At 32.4% G+C, this 17,515-nt stretch overlaps 1 protein-coding gene and 1 long non-coding RNA gene across 2 annotated transcripts in view; one reads left to right on the top strand and one right to left on the bottom strand.

The window, feature by feature from the left end:
• The window catches only part of LOC129747932 (mucin-2), a 234,663-nt gene that overhangs the window by 172,895 nt on the left and 44,253 nt on the right, over positions 1-17,515 (top strand). The window lies entirely within an intron of this gene.
• On the bottom strand, positions 11,052-11,778 carry LOC129747934 (uncharacterized). The gene is made up of 3 exons (XR_008737609.1): positions 11,666-11,778; positions 11,485-11,605; positions 11,052-11,420 (listed from the first exon to the last, which is right to left on the bottom strand). It is a non-coding gene; the product is annotated as an uncharacterized LOC129747934 (long non-coding RNA).

Below are 17,515 nucleotides of genomic sequence, written 5' to 3'. Positions count from 1 at the left end.
ATTTTAAAAATCGAGCTTCAGAAAACAGCAAACGTAATCAAAATTAGTCTTGATTTGAAAAAGGTGGATCACTTAACAGAACATCATAAAAATTTGCGCATGTAAACATTACATCAGCGGTTATCTTCGCAGAAAAATTCATCAATTTACATGTATGCAATAAAAAGTTATTCACAATAAAGTGTAACTTTTTTTTCGAATACACTCCTTATCTCGGAAACGCGTGGATATTATTCAGGGATGTATTCACAAAAAAAAATTAAAAAATTTAAAGGAATAAGCACATGGAGGTGTGAAATATTAATCAAAGTATGCGAAAACTTTGAAAATATCATCAGTTTATTTTTTTTTTAAATAAGTAGTTTTTGGAAAACTATTGTTATTTCTTAAGATTTGAAAATTCTCACAAATTTTTAGATCTCAATCAGTCACAAACACTTTCCGGCACGCAATTGGCAAGGTTTTGAAAAAATTTGCAAAATTATATCGAAATTAATTAAGAATACCAAAAATTATTTTTGAACTTCGATGGATCGCAACTTTTATAATACTCAAATTAACGACTTCAAACTGTTCAGTTGTGTTGTACTAGTTGAAGTGTTATTATTTAACTGATTCAATAACTGCTACTCTTATTTAAAAAAGTCATGCATAAAACGGTTAATCAACATTTTTTTTATGGGGAACTTTTAACTAATGTGAAAAGAAATCATAACTACCTTTCTCTGCATGGTTCTCCTTTTTATGAAACCCCTTTTCTGTGTAGGCTTAAAAGTAATATTAAGAAAAATATATGCAGCTTGGAATTTAAGCATCTTTTATCATAACTCGAACATGAAATTCATTTAAAAAATTGATAAATTCAATCAAGGAACTGAATTCGATTTTATTTTTGAAGAAATTTAAATTTATCTCTCATTGAAAGAATTCAGATCAAAATGTTGACATATTCCTTTAAAGCTCTTCACCTTCGTTTCAATATATCATAACTAAATACGCATTAGTTAAATAAGTTCACGCGCTTCTATCGCTCGCATCAAATTTTTGCGAATCCAAAAATAACTTTAATCCAACATAAAAAAAGAAAAATAAAAGCTTTCACTTTGTTTGTTTGTTGATATTTATTTGATGAATGAAAACCGTTCATTTCAAAAATCTTTGCGCAAAATTGAACAAAAATATATGGATGGCTTGTTTCGCAATCCAAATAATAGAATTTGAGTCCTAAACATTGGGATTTATATGATTGAAAAAGAAGCTATCGATATTCAACAAAGTTGCATAAGAAACGTTTCAAACAGTCAGTGATATCACATTACTGGAAAGGAATATTTCTAAATTCAATGAAACATTTACATTTTTCAAAAAGAAAAATACAGAACTTTTTGAAACTTTCATACAATCAAAATTGCTCAAAATTGAAAATTCGAGTTATTTTAGATCAAAAATTTGGAAATATCACAAATTCAAAAGGTGATAAAATTCTCACAGGTTGACTTTTATCCTTCAAACTATTTGAAGTTTTAAAGAATTTATAAAATTTTCCAGTTAAATACCCAATCCTTTTTTTCATTTTCCCCTGCTGGATTTTCGGAAAATTCGAAGGGAGAGGGGTGTCAAAAGAAGATTTTTATATTTGTTCCGGCCTTAAAGATTCAAAATTAAATTGGTTAAAACATGTTTTATCAAAACTCTATTAAGTGAAATTAAATAAACTTAGGTCATGAGAACCAGCAGCAGTTTAAACGTTAGATTTCTCTTCATATTTTCTTGTACGTTCAGGTTCAAATATGAAAGTTGAAAAATAATAATACGACGTCTTTTTTAGATCGATTTCTTGGAAAAAAAATTCGAGCAACTTTTTTTTGAAGATTTGCGAAGAAAATTTACTAGCAAAATATTCAAGTGAAAATTTATTTGAATGAGACTTTTCTTAGAGACATAACTCAAATGATAGAAAAATTATCCTGAAACTCTATCAAATTGAACACAACACTTTTGGTGGCTCAAAGAAAATAAATTTGTATCTTTTGGTCCAGTGAATTCTGATATATAGAATGCTGAATTTCGGTGTTTCTTGGTTTAAATTTTATCGCAGTCCAAAAAAAAACAACATCGCGGTCCATTGTGTTAAGGCTGAACAATAAATAAAATCGAAAAATGGAGAATGATGCTGCATAAATTAAGGGGCTAAATTTTGTAACATAACTAAAAAAAAATTAATTACAAAACAAATGAAATTTTGCCTTCATTCAATTCCTTAGGCATTCGCACTATTTTCCTTATATTTTTTCCTTCAAACTTTACTATTTGATAGGTTTTCTATCCTTTTGTCCAACACTGGCTTTCTCTTGGAAAATGTCCCTATTTTTAAATATCAAAAATTTGCAAAAACTACACAAACACTATACATTTACTAAGGAAAAAAGTTGAACTCTCACATAAATCAAACTGTTTGCTTCTAAACGCTTTGATTTCATCAGGAAGAGTGTTTGTCTGCAAGCCTTCGAAAAAAAAAATTTCGTGATTTTGAAATAACATTTTTACTAACTTTTGAAATTTTCAAAAACAAACCAAGTTTTTCCCAATTTAAACTTAACTTATAGGCATTTAAACTTAAAAAAAAAATGAGATATTTTAACTTCAGACTTAGTAATTGATGATTTTGTGGAAAAAAATTCAGCTTCATCAAAGTTACCGCGGTTAACAGTACACTATCAGAATCAATTATATATGTTCATTTCAGCTCATATATACCTGTTTTTCGTTTGCCAGAAAACTTTTATGTACTCTCACCTATCGTGTAATAAGTGTATCTAATTCTAAGAATTTAAACTGAAATAACGTTCTGTCATTTTTCACCCAATGTGGTTATAAGCTTCAATGCTTCAAAATCCCTACGTTGACTGGCTTTATGCCCTTTATATTGAACTTATTTTCTAATCCTTCTCATGGTTTTCAGGTTTCTCAGGTATATATTGAAAGCGGTGAAAAAAGGCTAGGCGCAATTTTTCCGTTTGTATGATAACGTGCCTCTATTACCCCTTTTCTGATAACATTGTGTTCATTAAAAAAAAAATTCGCGATCATTTTCTTTTCGTTTTGTTCTGAAGTAAATTTAAGACCTTGTTTATTTATTTCAATGCCAATTTGGATCCAATGCCAATAAATTCAATTGACATCACTGCTGGGTGCCTTGTGATGTATTGTATGACTACTTTTCATGCAATACTTTGCGACCCATCAGCAGTGATGTCAATTGAATTTATTGTTGCTCAATGCCAAGAGTCATACCTCTATGAAACAGCTAACATCTTTTTTGATACGAAGTTACCGTCTTGGATAAAGTGGTTTGGCGCCAAATTTTCTTTAAAGAATTTATAAATAGGCATAAATTTATAAATAAACAGTTTCGGTTCCACAGAAGAAACCGAAAAGATCTTGATTTTGCAGTACAAAATATTCAATTATCCCATACTAAAAATGCAAATTAACTCATGTAAACGTTACTGAAAAATTCTGTGAAATATCATGGATAAGTTTTGAAGAAAAAAAAATTTTAGACCCCATGGTTTGAGAAATTTCAAAATGACTCCGAATCTACTCAGTCTAATACTTAATTACAATAAATTTACGGTTTCTCACTTAAGAAGGATACAAAAAATAGACTAAATGTTTGGACAAAATTACAAATCATTCGTTTTGATTTGCAAAAATCTGACTGACTCAGCTGTAAACTATTAAAAATTGAAACTACTTAAAATTAAGAACAAATTTATAAAAAAAAACTAAATCATGTTTTTAAAAATTCTCCACAATAAATCATTTTCCAAAAAAATATTAAAATTTTGCATCGTTAGTAAATCATTTTTGATTAAAATTTAAACACCTTTGGGAAGCAGCTTGAGTTGCGAATTGCGATACAAAAAAAGTTCATTTTAATTTTTCGTCATTTTTTATATGTTTTAAAAACAACTGATACTGATACTGAAACTGATACAAAATTTATTTTTTAATCTTTGTTTTTTATCCAAAATCAAAAATATGCCTTTACTTACTTCCGAAGCTCTTCAATTCTGCCAAAATAAATGTTTTATTTGCATGGAAACTCTCCGACCAACACGTGGAGAAGTCTTAAACTACCATAGAAACATTGTTATGAGTTGAATCAAAACTGATATTTCCTAAATCATTTTGTTGTTTTAAAGCCATTCCAGGTGAGGAAATCTAAAAGAGAGTTGTGTATGATCAAATAACTTCAAAAACCTGGATCACAAATGTTTTTGGCAAGTTGATTTATAAAAGGTTCATGTTCGTCTCTATCGCATTGAATAAAATTAACAAAATATTTTGCATAACTCTTTATTTGGCTTGGCATAAGAACACTTAACAGATAGGAAAGCATTTTTAAGTTATGAATGCGCAAAAAAACACCTAAATTTAGGTGGCCCAAGGTATTCCACATTATGTGGTCCATTGGTTGCGTTTGAGTGACTTGTAATTCACGGAAATTCTCTTTTCATGTGAATGAATACTTAGATCTATGCTTATAAGCAGATTTTTGTTATAAACTTTAGGTTTTCCTCCGATGTTATATGCGGGTGCTTGTCTAATTATATATTTAATTAAAAGAATAAAAGTTATTTTTGATCAATTTGCTTCGTTAAATTACGCAAAGTATTGTCCTATTCTATTCCTTAATCCTTGTTTCCAAATGTTCAACTGCATGTGCTTCTAGATGCCCAAGCTGTTCAAGCAATTTTTCTTTCGCTCAATAGCGATTGTACTATCATGATTGCTTTAATCGTATTCCAAAAGAGCACACCCCCATTTGTCGATTGTCCGAATGGAAGACACTTTCCCAGGCATTGGTGGATAGATGGCCGCCCCCAAACTTGAGTGCGAAGCGAAGCTTGTCCTTTTCATGGCCGGCCATTCAATGCTTATCGATCAAAACCAATTACCAGCACCATAAATGTGTTTTGCTAGTACATTAACCCTTTTAAGTCGGATCCGATTTGGGGCCGAACATCCCTCCAAAATCGATCACACACTGTCCCCATACACATACATAGATATACACAACGACACATTCAGGCACATTATCTGACACAGACACAACACGAGAGGATAACATCATGTACAAACACTTTATCTGATTAAAATAACATACACCCACGCACATCAACACAAACACAGAATGTTATTTCGGGTCGAAAATGGAGCAGCGCAGATCGATTGGAAGATGGCACGTGCAAGATACAAACACACTTACGTTCATATACGTACATGGGAAAGCTAGAATGCAGCATACACACACACATACATACATCCACATGAAAGCCGTTGCTCATTTTCAGTTCGAATCAGTTTGGTTGTCAATCAAATTTCCTGAACGAAAATCAATGTTAACATTATTATTCCATTATTGAGTATGTATCGATTGATTTTCATCATAAGTGAGTGGCCGCTGCCTTCTCTCGAAACCACCGAAAAGTGCTGGTTCGTGTATCGCCTGGAATCGAGCCAGTTCAATGCAATTGGCATTTTGGGACAAAGCTCCCGGTGTCGCGATGGTCCATCTGAATATGCTGGTTGGTTGAACTTCGGACAAAATGGACGGACAATGTGTGACGGGTACCGAACTTGAATGGGCCATTGAAGGGTGTGTGATTGGGAGGGCTATGCAAATGGTGCAAAACCCACGGCGACGGGGCGTCAGTCTGTTTGAAGTTATTTGATGTGGAATTGCGCTTCGGCTAAATAGGCCTACCCCACTCTCCTGCTTACCATTTAGGTAAGTCGTTAGGCGTTGAATGGAGGAATCGAGCGTTTATCGAATGAATGGGGCGGCTGGTTGTGCCTTTGATTGATGATCCGATAAGACAGAAATAATTTAAGCCGGAAGCTTCCAAATCGGTGGAAACCTCAAAATAGTTGGTTTGTTGTTTGCGTAGAACTTTTTGGAAACAGCAACAAGTTACAATATTTTTCATATATTTTTTAGGAAATCTGGCTCCCAGGATACACTTTTGAAACGTTGATCTCAAATCAGTTTTAAACTTATATGCTCATTAATCCTAAGTCCTAAGCTTAGTTCTTTTAGAAATGGGAAAGTTACGAATGCATGTATCTCCAAAACCATTCGTTTGATCGAAATACTTCCTATGTAATCTTGATTATTCATGAAAAAATTTGAAAATAATTATTTATCGTTTTCTGTAAGCATTTTTTTATAACTTTATTCATGGTACCACATTTATTCAATCATGATTTTGATCAGTTTTTTAAACTTATACTTTGTTTAATCTGTATTTTTGATGGCTGCATCCTCCTCCTTCAATTTCTGCTACTTCTTTTAAAAGATACTGAGGGCAATTCAGTGGATACAGCTGTTTTGAAATTAACAAAACTTGATTATTTTTGAACCACTTTAAAGCATTTTTAATGAAATTTCTGCTGGCAAAACCTGACAATAATGAAGTAAAACCATCATTAGATTGAACTTAAAGGGGGGACCTTACCACGAGCAGACATGGTATATGATTCAAACGCTGGAATTTGGTTGAAATTGGGTTTTCATAAGTTTTGTCGCTCATCATAATTTGTGCAAAATTATTTTTATAATGTCTTTTTTTAACGTATGTATATCAGACATGCGTAAATTTAAAAATTAAAAAAAATGGGCAAGATAGTCCTTTTTAGAACCTAAACAATGCTGCTAAATTTTGCATATCCAAGCTCAAGTTACGTAGCTATCACCAAAATAAAATGGCGAGATACTAAATGATCAAATCTTTTTTTTTTTGCTTACCGAGGAAAATTTGAAAAAAAAAATACCTCTGATACTTCTTTCCTGAGAAGTCTAAATAACACACAATCTTTGAGAAAATTCATTATCGAATTGAATAGGTACTTAATGTTCAATGTCATTGTAGAATTCCTCAGTATTGCCAAAAATTTTACACAAATTTAAAAAATGAATTAGTGCGAAATTTAAAAAGTTTATCATAGAATCTTAAAAAACGAACCTCAGGTTTAACTCCCCCTCCCTCCCCTCCCAGAGTCCATAAATACAAACGAGGTATTCTACTATACACTTAAACTTTAAAATTGTTAATCATATTTTGTTCATTGAATAAGTTTATATTTAATTCAGAGATAATACTATAACTTCGAAAACTAATACCCAGTTCAGAATTCGGCCTCATTTTTTTCAAAATTTTTTGCTTAGGGATAGAAATTCAACATAAAATTTTAAATGAGATTTTACTCATCATAGAGGTTCTGATTCCATATTATTCAAACTTTATTTGCATTTACATCGTCCTGTCTGTCATCGCTGAAGTTTGATTTTGCATTTCATTCAAAATTGGATACATAATTTTCTAAACTCATAAACGTTTTCAATATTTAAATAATTATTTTCCAAATTGAATAAAAAAAATAGAAACATTCCTGAGTGTTTTATGATTTTCATTCGAAGTTCTTTAAGCCAATTCGTTAAAATTCCATTAAAAAAATATTTCTTTTGCTGAATCCAATCATTTTAAAGCTCTAAATGGCAATCCAGAATTGAAAAATTAGAATTAAATTCATCAGTATTTTCATTTTATTCATTTGAAACCCAAAACATTAGAATTTAAATTATAGATTCGTGGTTGGTTGAGAATCTATTTCATACAAATTTCAGTTCCTGGCTAGTAATGGAAATGATGATTTGGAATTGAAATTCAGAAAACGTTTTTTGCCTTTCTTACAGAAAGGTATAGTTATCGGTCGATTTGGGAGATCATTAATTATGGGTCTTAGATATACCTTTATAGGTACCTATCGAATCAGCTCGATGAGTTCTGATGATGTCTGTGTATTTGTGTGTATTTGTGTGAATTTTTGTAAACTTTGTTCTCGACGTTTTTGTGAAACTGAGCAGTACAATAAAAATGATTTTTATCTTGAAAAATTTGATTTTTTTTCTTCTTCAACCTATAAAAGAAAGAAAAAAATACAAAATAGTTTGAAAATTTTTTTTTCATAGTAAATATCAAAAATCATCACTCCAAAAAACGTGGCCATTTGGCTTGCCAGTAATGTCAAGCTATCACTAATCAAGATGATCGATAATATGACGTCAAATTATACATGACGTCATAGTTACGCGCTTGCTATTTGAAAGTTTGGATCTGTCGATGTGTGCAAGGGAAAACGTACAGGCTTCATTCCCACTCAGGTTTGATGTCATCATGACAGAAACCGTGTGAGGGGAAGAAGACTGTTTCATATTTTCCCTGTCAAAGTTTTTTTTTTTTTCATTATTTTGGTTCAGTTAAAATCCGAACCAATCCAAAAAAGCATCGGAACCGAAATTCCGATGCATTAAACATATTTATGGTTTTCACCAAGGGGTACGACCCCCAAATTAATGAAGTCGTTGATGAGTACGTCGTGCCCACACTGCATGGTATGAAAGCGATTGTTACTTCGAGACTTCCCATAACATTATATTCAGGTTGCTCTGTGGAGGACAAAACGACGAAGGGGCGCGTGCGGGAGAACGAAGCACACCATATCAATTTCTTCATACGCTTATTTTCATTAACCCTTTTATATGGTTACTTAATTAATAATTTAATACTGTTGCTTTTAAATCAATTTTTGGAAAAATTGCAATCATGATGGTAGTTCTCATGCCAAAATTATAAAATGGTTAAAAAAGTTGAAATTGAGATATTTTTTTTTTTCATTCGTTGCCATTTTCAAAGTGATCCATTTTGAAGAAGCACGCATTTTATCGAGGAGTGAAAAAACATCGTTTTCGAAGCTTATTGAAGAGAAAACTTTTTAAGCCAAATTTTTAGATATTGTATTCGTTATGTTATATTCGCCTTATACATTGATTCTGACCGATACACATACCTATGCGAGTAGACCAGGCCGACATTCCATTTACTAAACTGAAAATTGTAAAAATGAACATAGATACAAATTTGAAAATATATTCAACCGACCATTGGACTCTATGTTAGAATCATATTCTATTCTTGCTGTCTTGACTCCATAGGTTACCCAGAAAAATGTTGAATTACTTGAAACACATGGTTGGGAACCTTTTTTTATATTGTCATCTTGATTTCAAATTCGTCTTTTTAATTGATTTTGATCGGTATGTTTTTTATGATCGATATACTCATGCGTTTAGACCAGCCCGACATACCATTTACTAAACTGGAAATTTCAAAAACTATCATATAAAGCGGTTGGGATCAAAGGGGTACAAGTGCCTAAATGATAGTTTCGAGAAAACCCGCTTCAAAGTTGTTAAGTTGCACAATTTTTCATATATTTTTCGAATTCGAGCAGTTTAAACTCAATCAAAAAGTTTTCGAAAAAAATTATAAATAGGTAAATGCACCAGATGTACATTGAAACATAAAAAAACCGTTGGTTATCTTAATTCAAATTGACGATTTTGGAACTTACACCCCTCTGATCCTGAAGGCTTCATATATACAAATTTGAAAATATATTTTACCGATCATTTGACTCTATGTTAGAATCATAGATACTATTTTCTCGCTGTCTTGACTATATAGGTAATGCATAACAAATGTTGAATTATTTGGAAAACATGGTTGGGAACCTTTTTTTATATTGTAATCTTTAATTTTATATTCATGTTTTTTATTGGTTTTGATCGGTATGTTTTTTTATGATCGATATACCTATGCATGTTGACTAGGCCGATAAAATGACCAAAAATGACCTTATATAGAAATTTAAAAATATGTTTTACCGATCATTGGACTCTATGGTAGAATCATTGATACTCATTTCTCGCTGTCTTCACTCCATAGGTTACCCGGAGCAAATGTTGCATTATTTGAAATACATGGTTGGGAACCTTTTTTTTTATATTGTAATCTTTATTTTAAATTCGTCTTCTTAATTGATTTTGATCGGTATGTTTTTTTTTTTATGATCGATATACTTATGCGTTTAGACAAGCCCTTCAGTTACTAAACTGAAAATTTCAAAAATTATCATATAAGACGGTCGGGAAAGGGGTACAAGTGCCTAAATGATAGTTTCGAGAAAACCCGCTTCAAAGTTGTGAAGTTGCACAATTTTTCATATATTTTTCGAATTCGAGCAGTTTAAACTCAATCAAAAAGTTTTCGAAAAAAATTATAAATAGGTAAATACACCAGATGTACATTGAAACATAAAAAAAACCGTTGGTTATACTTAATTCAAATTGACGATTTTGGAACTTACGCCCCTTTGATCCTGAAGGCCTCATATATACAAATTTGAAAATATATTTTACCGATCATTTGACTCTATGTTAGAATCATAGATACTATTTTCTCGCTGTCTTGGCTCCATAGGTTACCCAGAAAAATGTTGAATTATTTGGAAAACATGGTTGGGAACCTTTTTTTTATATTGTTTTTTATATTGTTATCTTCAATTTTATATTCATGTTCTTTATTGGTTTTGATCGGTATGTTTTTTATGATCGATATACCTATGCATGTTGACCAGGCCGATAAACCATTTACGTAACTGAAAATTTCAAAAATGACCTTATATAGAAATTTAAAAATATGTTTTACCGATCATTGGATTCTATGGTAGAATCATTGATACTCATGTCTCGCTGTCTTCACTCCATAGGTTACCCGAAGCAAATTTTACATTATTTGAAACACATGGTTGGGAACCTTTTTTTATTTTGTAATCATTAATTTTATATTCATGTTCATAATTGGTTTTGATCGGTTTGTTTTTTTATGATCGATATACCTACGCATGTAGACCAGGCCGACAAACCATCTACTAGGGTGAAAATTTCAAAATTGATCGCTTTTTTCTTATAGGAGTAATTTTCGAAAAGTAACAAAAAATGTTTTTTTTTTCGTACATATCAATACTACAATCAAATCGCATCAAACTTTTATTCGATTTTGTTTTAATTTTGTACAACAAAATCAGTTTAATCTACTGTCAATACAAACATGATAATACTTGGTAATACTTATTATCTATCCTTAACCTTATGTATTACTAAAGAAGGCTATCGTTACTCAAAAAAATAACAATCACTTATCGGAACATATATCGTATCTTACTCGAAAACTTCATAATCTGGAACATCAACACGAAGAAAGATTTGAACTGGTATACGCAGCGTGTTTCGAAAGCACCCCGTAAATCGACAATAGAAACGGAAAGAGGCCGTTCCGAGTTCAGCCGAACGGGCACCGCTATATGGTACGTTTGGGCTGCCATCACAGTCAACAGCAGCGATGGAATCCAAAAGCCTCCGGGAGCGGCACTGCTCCGAAAGTCTCAGCCATGGAACGCCGGAACCTTTGCGCATGAAAAGTTTCCACGAGAATATAATATATCACGACAGCCTAGAAATATACACATTCAAGAAAAAATTAACCTCAAGCCAAACTAATTCAAGAAGCATCTTACCTCAACATCTTGCAGATTTTAAAAATAAATTTCTGTCCATGTTATATCGGTACACTCCAAAAAACAGGCTTTTATTTAGTCCTCGGCTGAATCGCATCGCCCGGGGAACCTTTTCCAATAGCTAGAAGGTGAAATTTTCACTACAAAATATTATCTTAGCGTTGAACAAGAAAAAACTCACCTGAAAGCCAACAGCAGCCAGAAAGCACCTTCCAATGTCAGCATTCTGTCTTCGACACAACCACCGGGCTCCAGGAATAGCCCACATCCTCCAGTCGGATCGAAGTCGAGACATTTGAGCCGGAATTTGAAAGTCGGGATTCGGGACAGTTTTCAGCGGATCGAATTAAAATAACACATGCAACCAAAACAACACGATCAACTAACTGTGCAAAAATTAAGTTCCAAATGGCACGCAATTGTCGCCTATGTCTTTATACTCAAATTTGAGCAAAGTTATTTTTTACAATTCAAATTAACTTAATTAAACGTTTTGCGAATCAAAATTAAATCTTATGATGCTAAGATACTCTGCTCGAATGTACGTTTGATTGTAACATCCGGATGATTCCCACAAGAAATTACATTCCAAGCCGCACACTACATGCTGACAATAACGGACGTAATTTCACGCTGACAACGGTGGACATTCAATTATGACGTTCGTTCTTACTGTCTTCCGGTAATTGTTCCGGATAAGTGAATTCAAATTTTGTGACATGTTCTTTCATCAACACAAAGGAGGAAAACGAGACTCAACTTTAAGTTCTTAGAATTAAACTAACTTTTGAATTTTGGTCAAACTTAATTTTGAGTAATCAAAAAGGAGCGTGTAAGAAATGGGTTTTTGTTGAGCATTTTTTAGTCTACAAAAAAGCCTTTTCAACAGCTTTTTCGTTGAAAAGTGATCGAGTGGAAAAGTCGTGGTTATATAGTATAAAACTCTCGGCCAAGAAACACCAAAGCCATACATACATACGTGATCGAGTGTTTGGTTTTTTTTTTTTTCAAGTGGATTGTGGAAGAAGGTATTTTTGAGAAAAAATTAGGTGTTGCCGTGGGACAAGTGCGAACAATATCGGGGTAAGTAATTGTGATTTTTTTATTTACGGGAAGTGAATCTTTTCACCAGGGATCATCGCCCTTTCAGGATTTAATATTACATAAACGACGCTTCATTTGTCCCCTGTCATCATTGGTGGGGGAGGGGGTGTTAGAAACCGGTCAGGTGAAAATTATGAGGAAATTAATTTTATTTTCATAATTGCTAATTTCAAAATGTATAAGGTACACCGGGGTAAGTGTGGACGGTTTTTCGTATAGTTCAACTTTAAAAAATCATTCAAAAATCAGCAGTGGAGCAATTTTCATAAAATTACATTCAGTGTAATGCAGAACATGTTGTTTACAAACGCTGAAGAGATGAGCTCGATAGAAGCAAAGCGAAAAAAGTTATTACGTAAATTGTAATGGACTGCTGGTGTCTTCACTTACCCCGATTTATGGGGTAAGTGTGGACGGAAGATTTTCTTTTTGGTTTCTCAGGAAATTTTCAAACAATTTGTGTTTTCTTGGTTGAATACGTTATTTTATTGCTCGAACCGTCCAAAAGTTTGAAAAAAAAAGTTCATGATATTATTAGTAAGGCATCTTTCAATAATTATTTTGTGTAATTTATGCTACAACACACGAGTTCCGATTTTATCAAAAAACACTGAACAAACAAGTACTTTACCAAACTTTTCATCAACCGAATGCTAAACTTAGCTAAAAAATGCAATTCATGAAGGATGAAGGACAGAAAATTGAAAAAATGTGTAAACATCAAGTCTTTTTAAAGCCGTCCACACTTACCCCAGGCAGGGGTTGGAGACAAGATTTTAGTTTTTTGTAAATAAACACTTTTTTCTTCATCTTTAACCGCCGTTTCTTTTCCTAACTGGTTGTTTGGAATATAAGGATTGTTTCAATGTAGAGCCGGCTAGTTTACGAGAAATTGGCAATTGAAAAAGATGCACATCACCTCGACATCGTAGGTGAAAATAGAAAATTCTCAAAAAAGTCGTTGTAAACATCCGTTATTGTCTGAATTCTATTTTTTTTACAGTTATTGGATAGATTACTAGTAAATTGAACATTCTGCATTAAAAGTTTGAGAAAATAGTGCACAGTATTGTTTTAATAGCCATCGTCCACACTTACCCCGGTGTACCTTATGAGCTAAGCTAATAAATCGTGCAATCGACCCTTATGATTCCAAGTGAAACAGGATATGCATTCATTGGTATTTTTATGAGCTGCATAAAATTGAAATAATTTAAATTTTGATTTAGGTCTTCAGTATGTCACTATCATATTCCTGAATACTTCATTGTAAATAGTTGTTATGAAACAACATTCTCACGTGAGCTTTCATTACGTTGAATGAAACAGAAACACCGAAACGAGTTAAGTGCTTATGAAATTTGGAGAGTATTTTCTCGTAATCTAGCGGGTACTTGAAGCAATCATAACATTCGGAACTTATGGGACATCAATAATTCTTTAACAATCAACAAATTTGTTTGTCTCCTTAAAATCTGAAAATATGAGCCGTTTCAATTAAAGATTTAAAAAAAAACACAACCAATATCTATGTTTATTCTTTGAATTGTTTCGACGAATATTTTTATTTGTTTTATCATGATTGTTTGGAGCTATCCGTTAATATAGGTTGCTTTACATTCCAACATTAGCGATATTATTTTAAATAAAAGTCAACTATTTTTTTATTTTGTATTATTTCTAAAAAGCCAAAAACGAGTCGAAACAAAAAGGGGTGATGAAGGAATTCTTCTAGCAAACAATGTGTTTTGGCAGATTCTGAATTTGAATCAGTTATCAGATTCAAAATTAGTTTCATATTTATGATAAATATAAATTCAAAATTAAGATGTACATTTCACAAGTTCAGATTCAGATTTTAGATTCATTTGGTATTCAGATTTGGGATTCAGAATATCCATTCAGGTTCAGAACCCAGATTCATGTTTTTGATGTTTTTGCAAATGTTTGCTTATTTTAACACTGTGGAACAGATTCAGAATCCAATCACAGAATTCAAATTCATATTCAGAATAAAACTCATAATTCATATTTACAATTCAGAATTGGGATTCAAAATTCTGCATCTAAATGGAATTCTAATTAAGAATCACATATTCAAATGCATGATTTCAATTCCGATTTTAGATTTGGAATTCACAAATTTCAGGTTTTAATAAATATAAATAAATTTCAGGTTCTTTATTCAGAATGTACATATTGTCAAAACTAAGATATCTTAATCCAGATTTAGATTTATGATTTAGAATGAGAATTTAAATTTATAAATGAGGCCCTCAGTATCAGAGGGGTGCAAGTACCAAAATCATCAATATTTAGTTAAGTAAACCTATAAGATTCTTCATGTTTCAATGAAAGTGAGGTGCAAAACCGAGATTTTTCATAGTTTTTCTAAACACTTTTTGATTGAATTAAACTGTTCGAATTCGAAAAATATATGATTAATCGAGCACCTTCACAACTTTGAAGCGTGTTTTTTCGAAACTATCATTTAGGCACTTGCAACCCTCTGATGCCAAGTGCCTCAAATGATATATTATAAGGTAATGGGTTCAGTTATAAGATTTAAAGTTGAGTAATTTATAACTAAAATTATTCAGACTTGTACTTCAGACTACAGATTCTGTTTTTAAAATGAGACTTGATATTAAAATTCATACGATTGGTTTCGATTTCAAAAATCTAATTAGATTCATTGAAAATGTCAATACAGGTATTCAATTACAAGTATATTGTTCAGAGAAACTTTCGCTTGCGGGAATAGAGAGGCTATTTTGTACGGCTCATAAGTCCAAAACAAGCTTTTTGCAGTCCGGATTTATAATGTTTCGTACAGATATCACATGCTCGCGTCGGCACTGTTGCGGGCAGTAAACTGACAGTGTACAGCGATCACTTAAGCAACATGTTGTCTTATTGTTAGTACACATGAAAATTTCGAAATACTTCGGGGCTATTGATGCTCGTTTGCCCCTTATATCCGATTTTTGAACTAAGTTAGTCACCGTTATCCCTTTCCTTAGTCTGGGAATCAAGCTGGTGGTTGGTGGTAGAAGTTACAGTGGAGACCGTGTTTGCGTGCGGCTGACGACCGCGAGGTCAGACTGTTTTGTTGGTTCCAGGGACAGCCGAAACTTTGCCAAGCTTTATCCAATCATGCAATAATACAGCATAATAATAGTGTATTTGTTTATGCCGAGTGTTGCACTCGTGTTGCCCTAGTGCACCACTAGGTGCTGTCAAACTGTTTGTTTATTCGGACGGTGTTGCACTGGTTTTGACCTGGTGAAGTTCTGCTTACGGACGGTGGCCCACCGATAATTTTGCCAGTGTTGCGAGAGAGCGTGTGAGTGCGTGAGGTAGCAATACACTGGCGACGATTTGTGTTTGTTTTTGTCGGGTACGGTGGAACACTGATCGAGTGGAGAAAACAAATACAGTATAAGTGAAATTCTCAGTTTTTCAAATATTGTTTTATTTGACGTAATGGTAGGTCACGAGAGCATTGCTGTTTATTCCAAATATCTCGAAAAGGTGTGAATTCTTTTAATGATTTACATTCACAACAAATACTCTAGTCAAAGGAATTTATCCATGGTGTTTTTATTGTGGATTTCTATGTGTTTTGGAGATTCGAAAACATGATAAAATAATCAATTTTTTGAATAAGTTTTTGGAAATAAACTGTTATTTCTATTTTCTGTTCTGATTCTGTTCTGGAATCTCGACAATAACGGATGTTTACAGCGTTTTTTTGGTATACTTTTTATTATAACTACTATGTCGAGATGATGTGCATCATTTTCAGTTGCATTTTTTTTTTTTTAATCTAGCGTGTTCATGACGACAAACTTTGCATTGAAACAATACTAACATTCAGAAGGTTAGAGAAAATCTACCGTCCCTACTTACCTTATATAACGAGCCTATAGTAAACAAAGAGACGAAATGTCACGATTGGAATTTTTGGATTTTCTGTCAGTGTCATTCCAATCGAGCAAAACCAAGCAGTCTTAAAGGCAGACCTACAGCAGGGTTGCAAGCACATTATTTCGAAAGGTATCAGATTGCGCTTCTTTGTTTACTATAGTTTCTTTAACCTTATAAAGCGAAGTAAGTAAAGAAAACAGCAGTTCATTAGTTTTAGTGATAAGTTTAGCGAGTTGTGTCAAAACTGGACCTAGCAGAGGGGCGACAAACTTATCTCGATCATGCTTATATCTTCAGTGTAATAAAAAAAAAATATTCTGCATCAAATTGATCGTTTGCCTAAATAGATCCACTGCTGATTTTCTTAAAAGATTTAAGTTGTACTATACGAAAAACCGTCGTACTTACCTTTGTGTACTTTAAATGGTATTTGATTTAAATTTGGAAACCTGTCAAAATTAATTATTCCTATGAAAATGATGTTCATCTGATCCTGGCGCCTCAATTGGTTTCTATTTTAAAATCGTACTATCGGAACAAATTATATTGACATTATCGATTGATATCCAATATTTGGATTGAAAAAAGACCCTCAGAGCCAAAGAGGTATAAGTGCAAATATGATCGATTTTGAGTTAGTAATACTTAACAATTTTTCATATTTTAATTTGTATTTGGTAATTTTATCGGGTTATTTTAAGTTTATTTACAAAAATAACAATTTTTGAATAATATATGGAATATGACCAAAAAACTTAAATGCATGTTTTCTCGAATTATTCTTTTATTCAGCTTTACCCCTTCGGCTCTAAGGGTCGTAAATAACTTTTTTGTTTTTGTATTTTTATTGAGTATTAATAGCTTTCCTTTAATTTAAAGTTTCCATCCACTCATTTATAAGATTACTTTGTTGGGATACAGCAATGGTGTTTATTTCTGTTTGATGTTATTTTGATGAGAAATATGGTTATGTTAAGGTTACCAAAATTCAAACTTA

Source organism: Uranotaenia lowii, chromosome 2, assembly GCF_029784155.1.
Source record: "Uranotaenia lowii strain MFRU-FL chromosome 2, ASM2978415v1, whole genome shotgun sequence".
In the NCBI taxonomy this organism is placed as follows: Eukaryota; Metazoa; Arthropoda; class Insecta; order Diptera; family Culicidae; genus Uranotaenia; species Uranotaenia lowii.
Note: the sequence above shows the minus strand (reverse complement) of the source record. Positions and strands in the feature narration are given on the sequence as shown.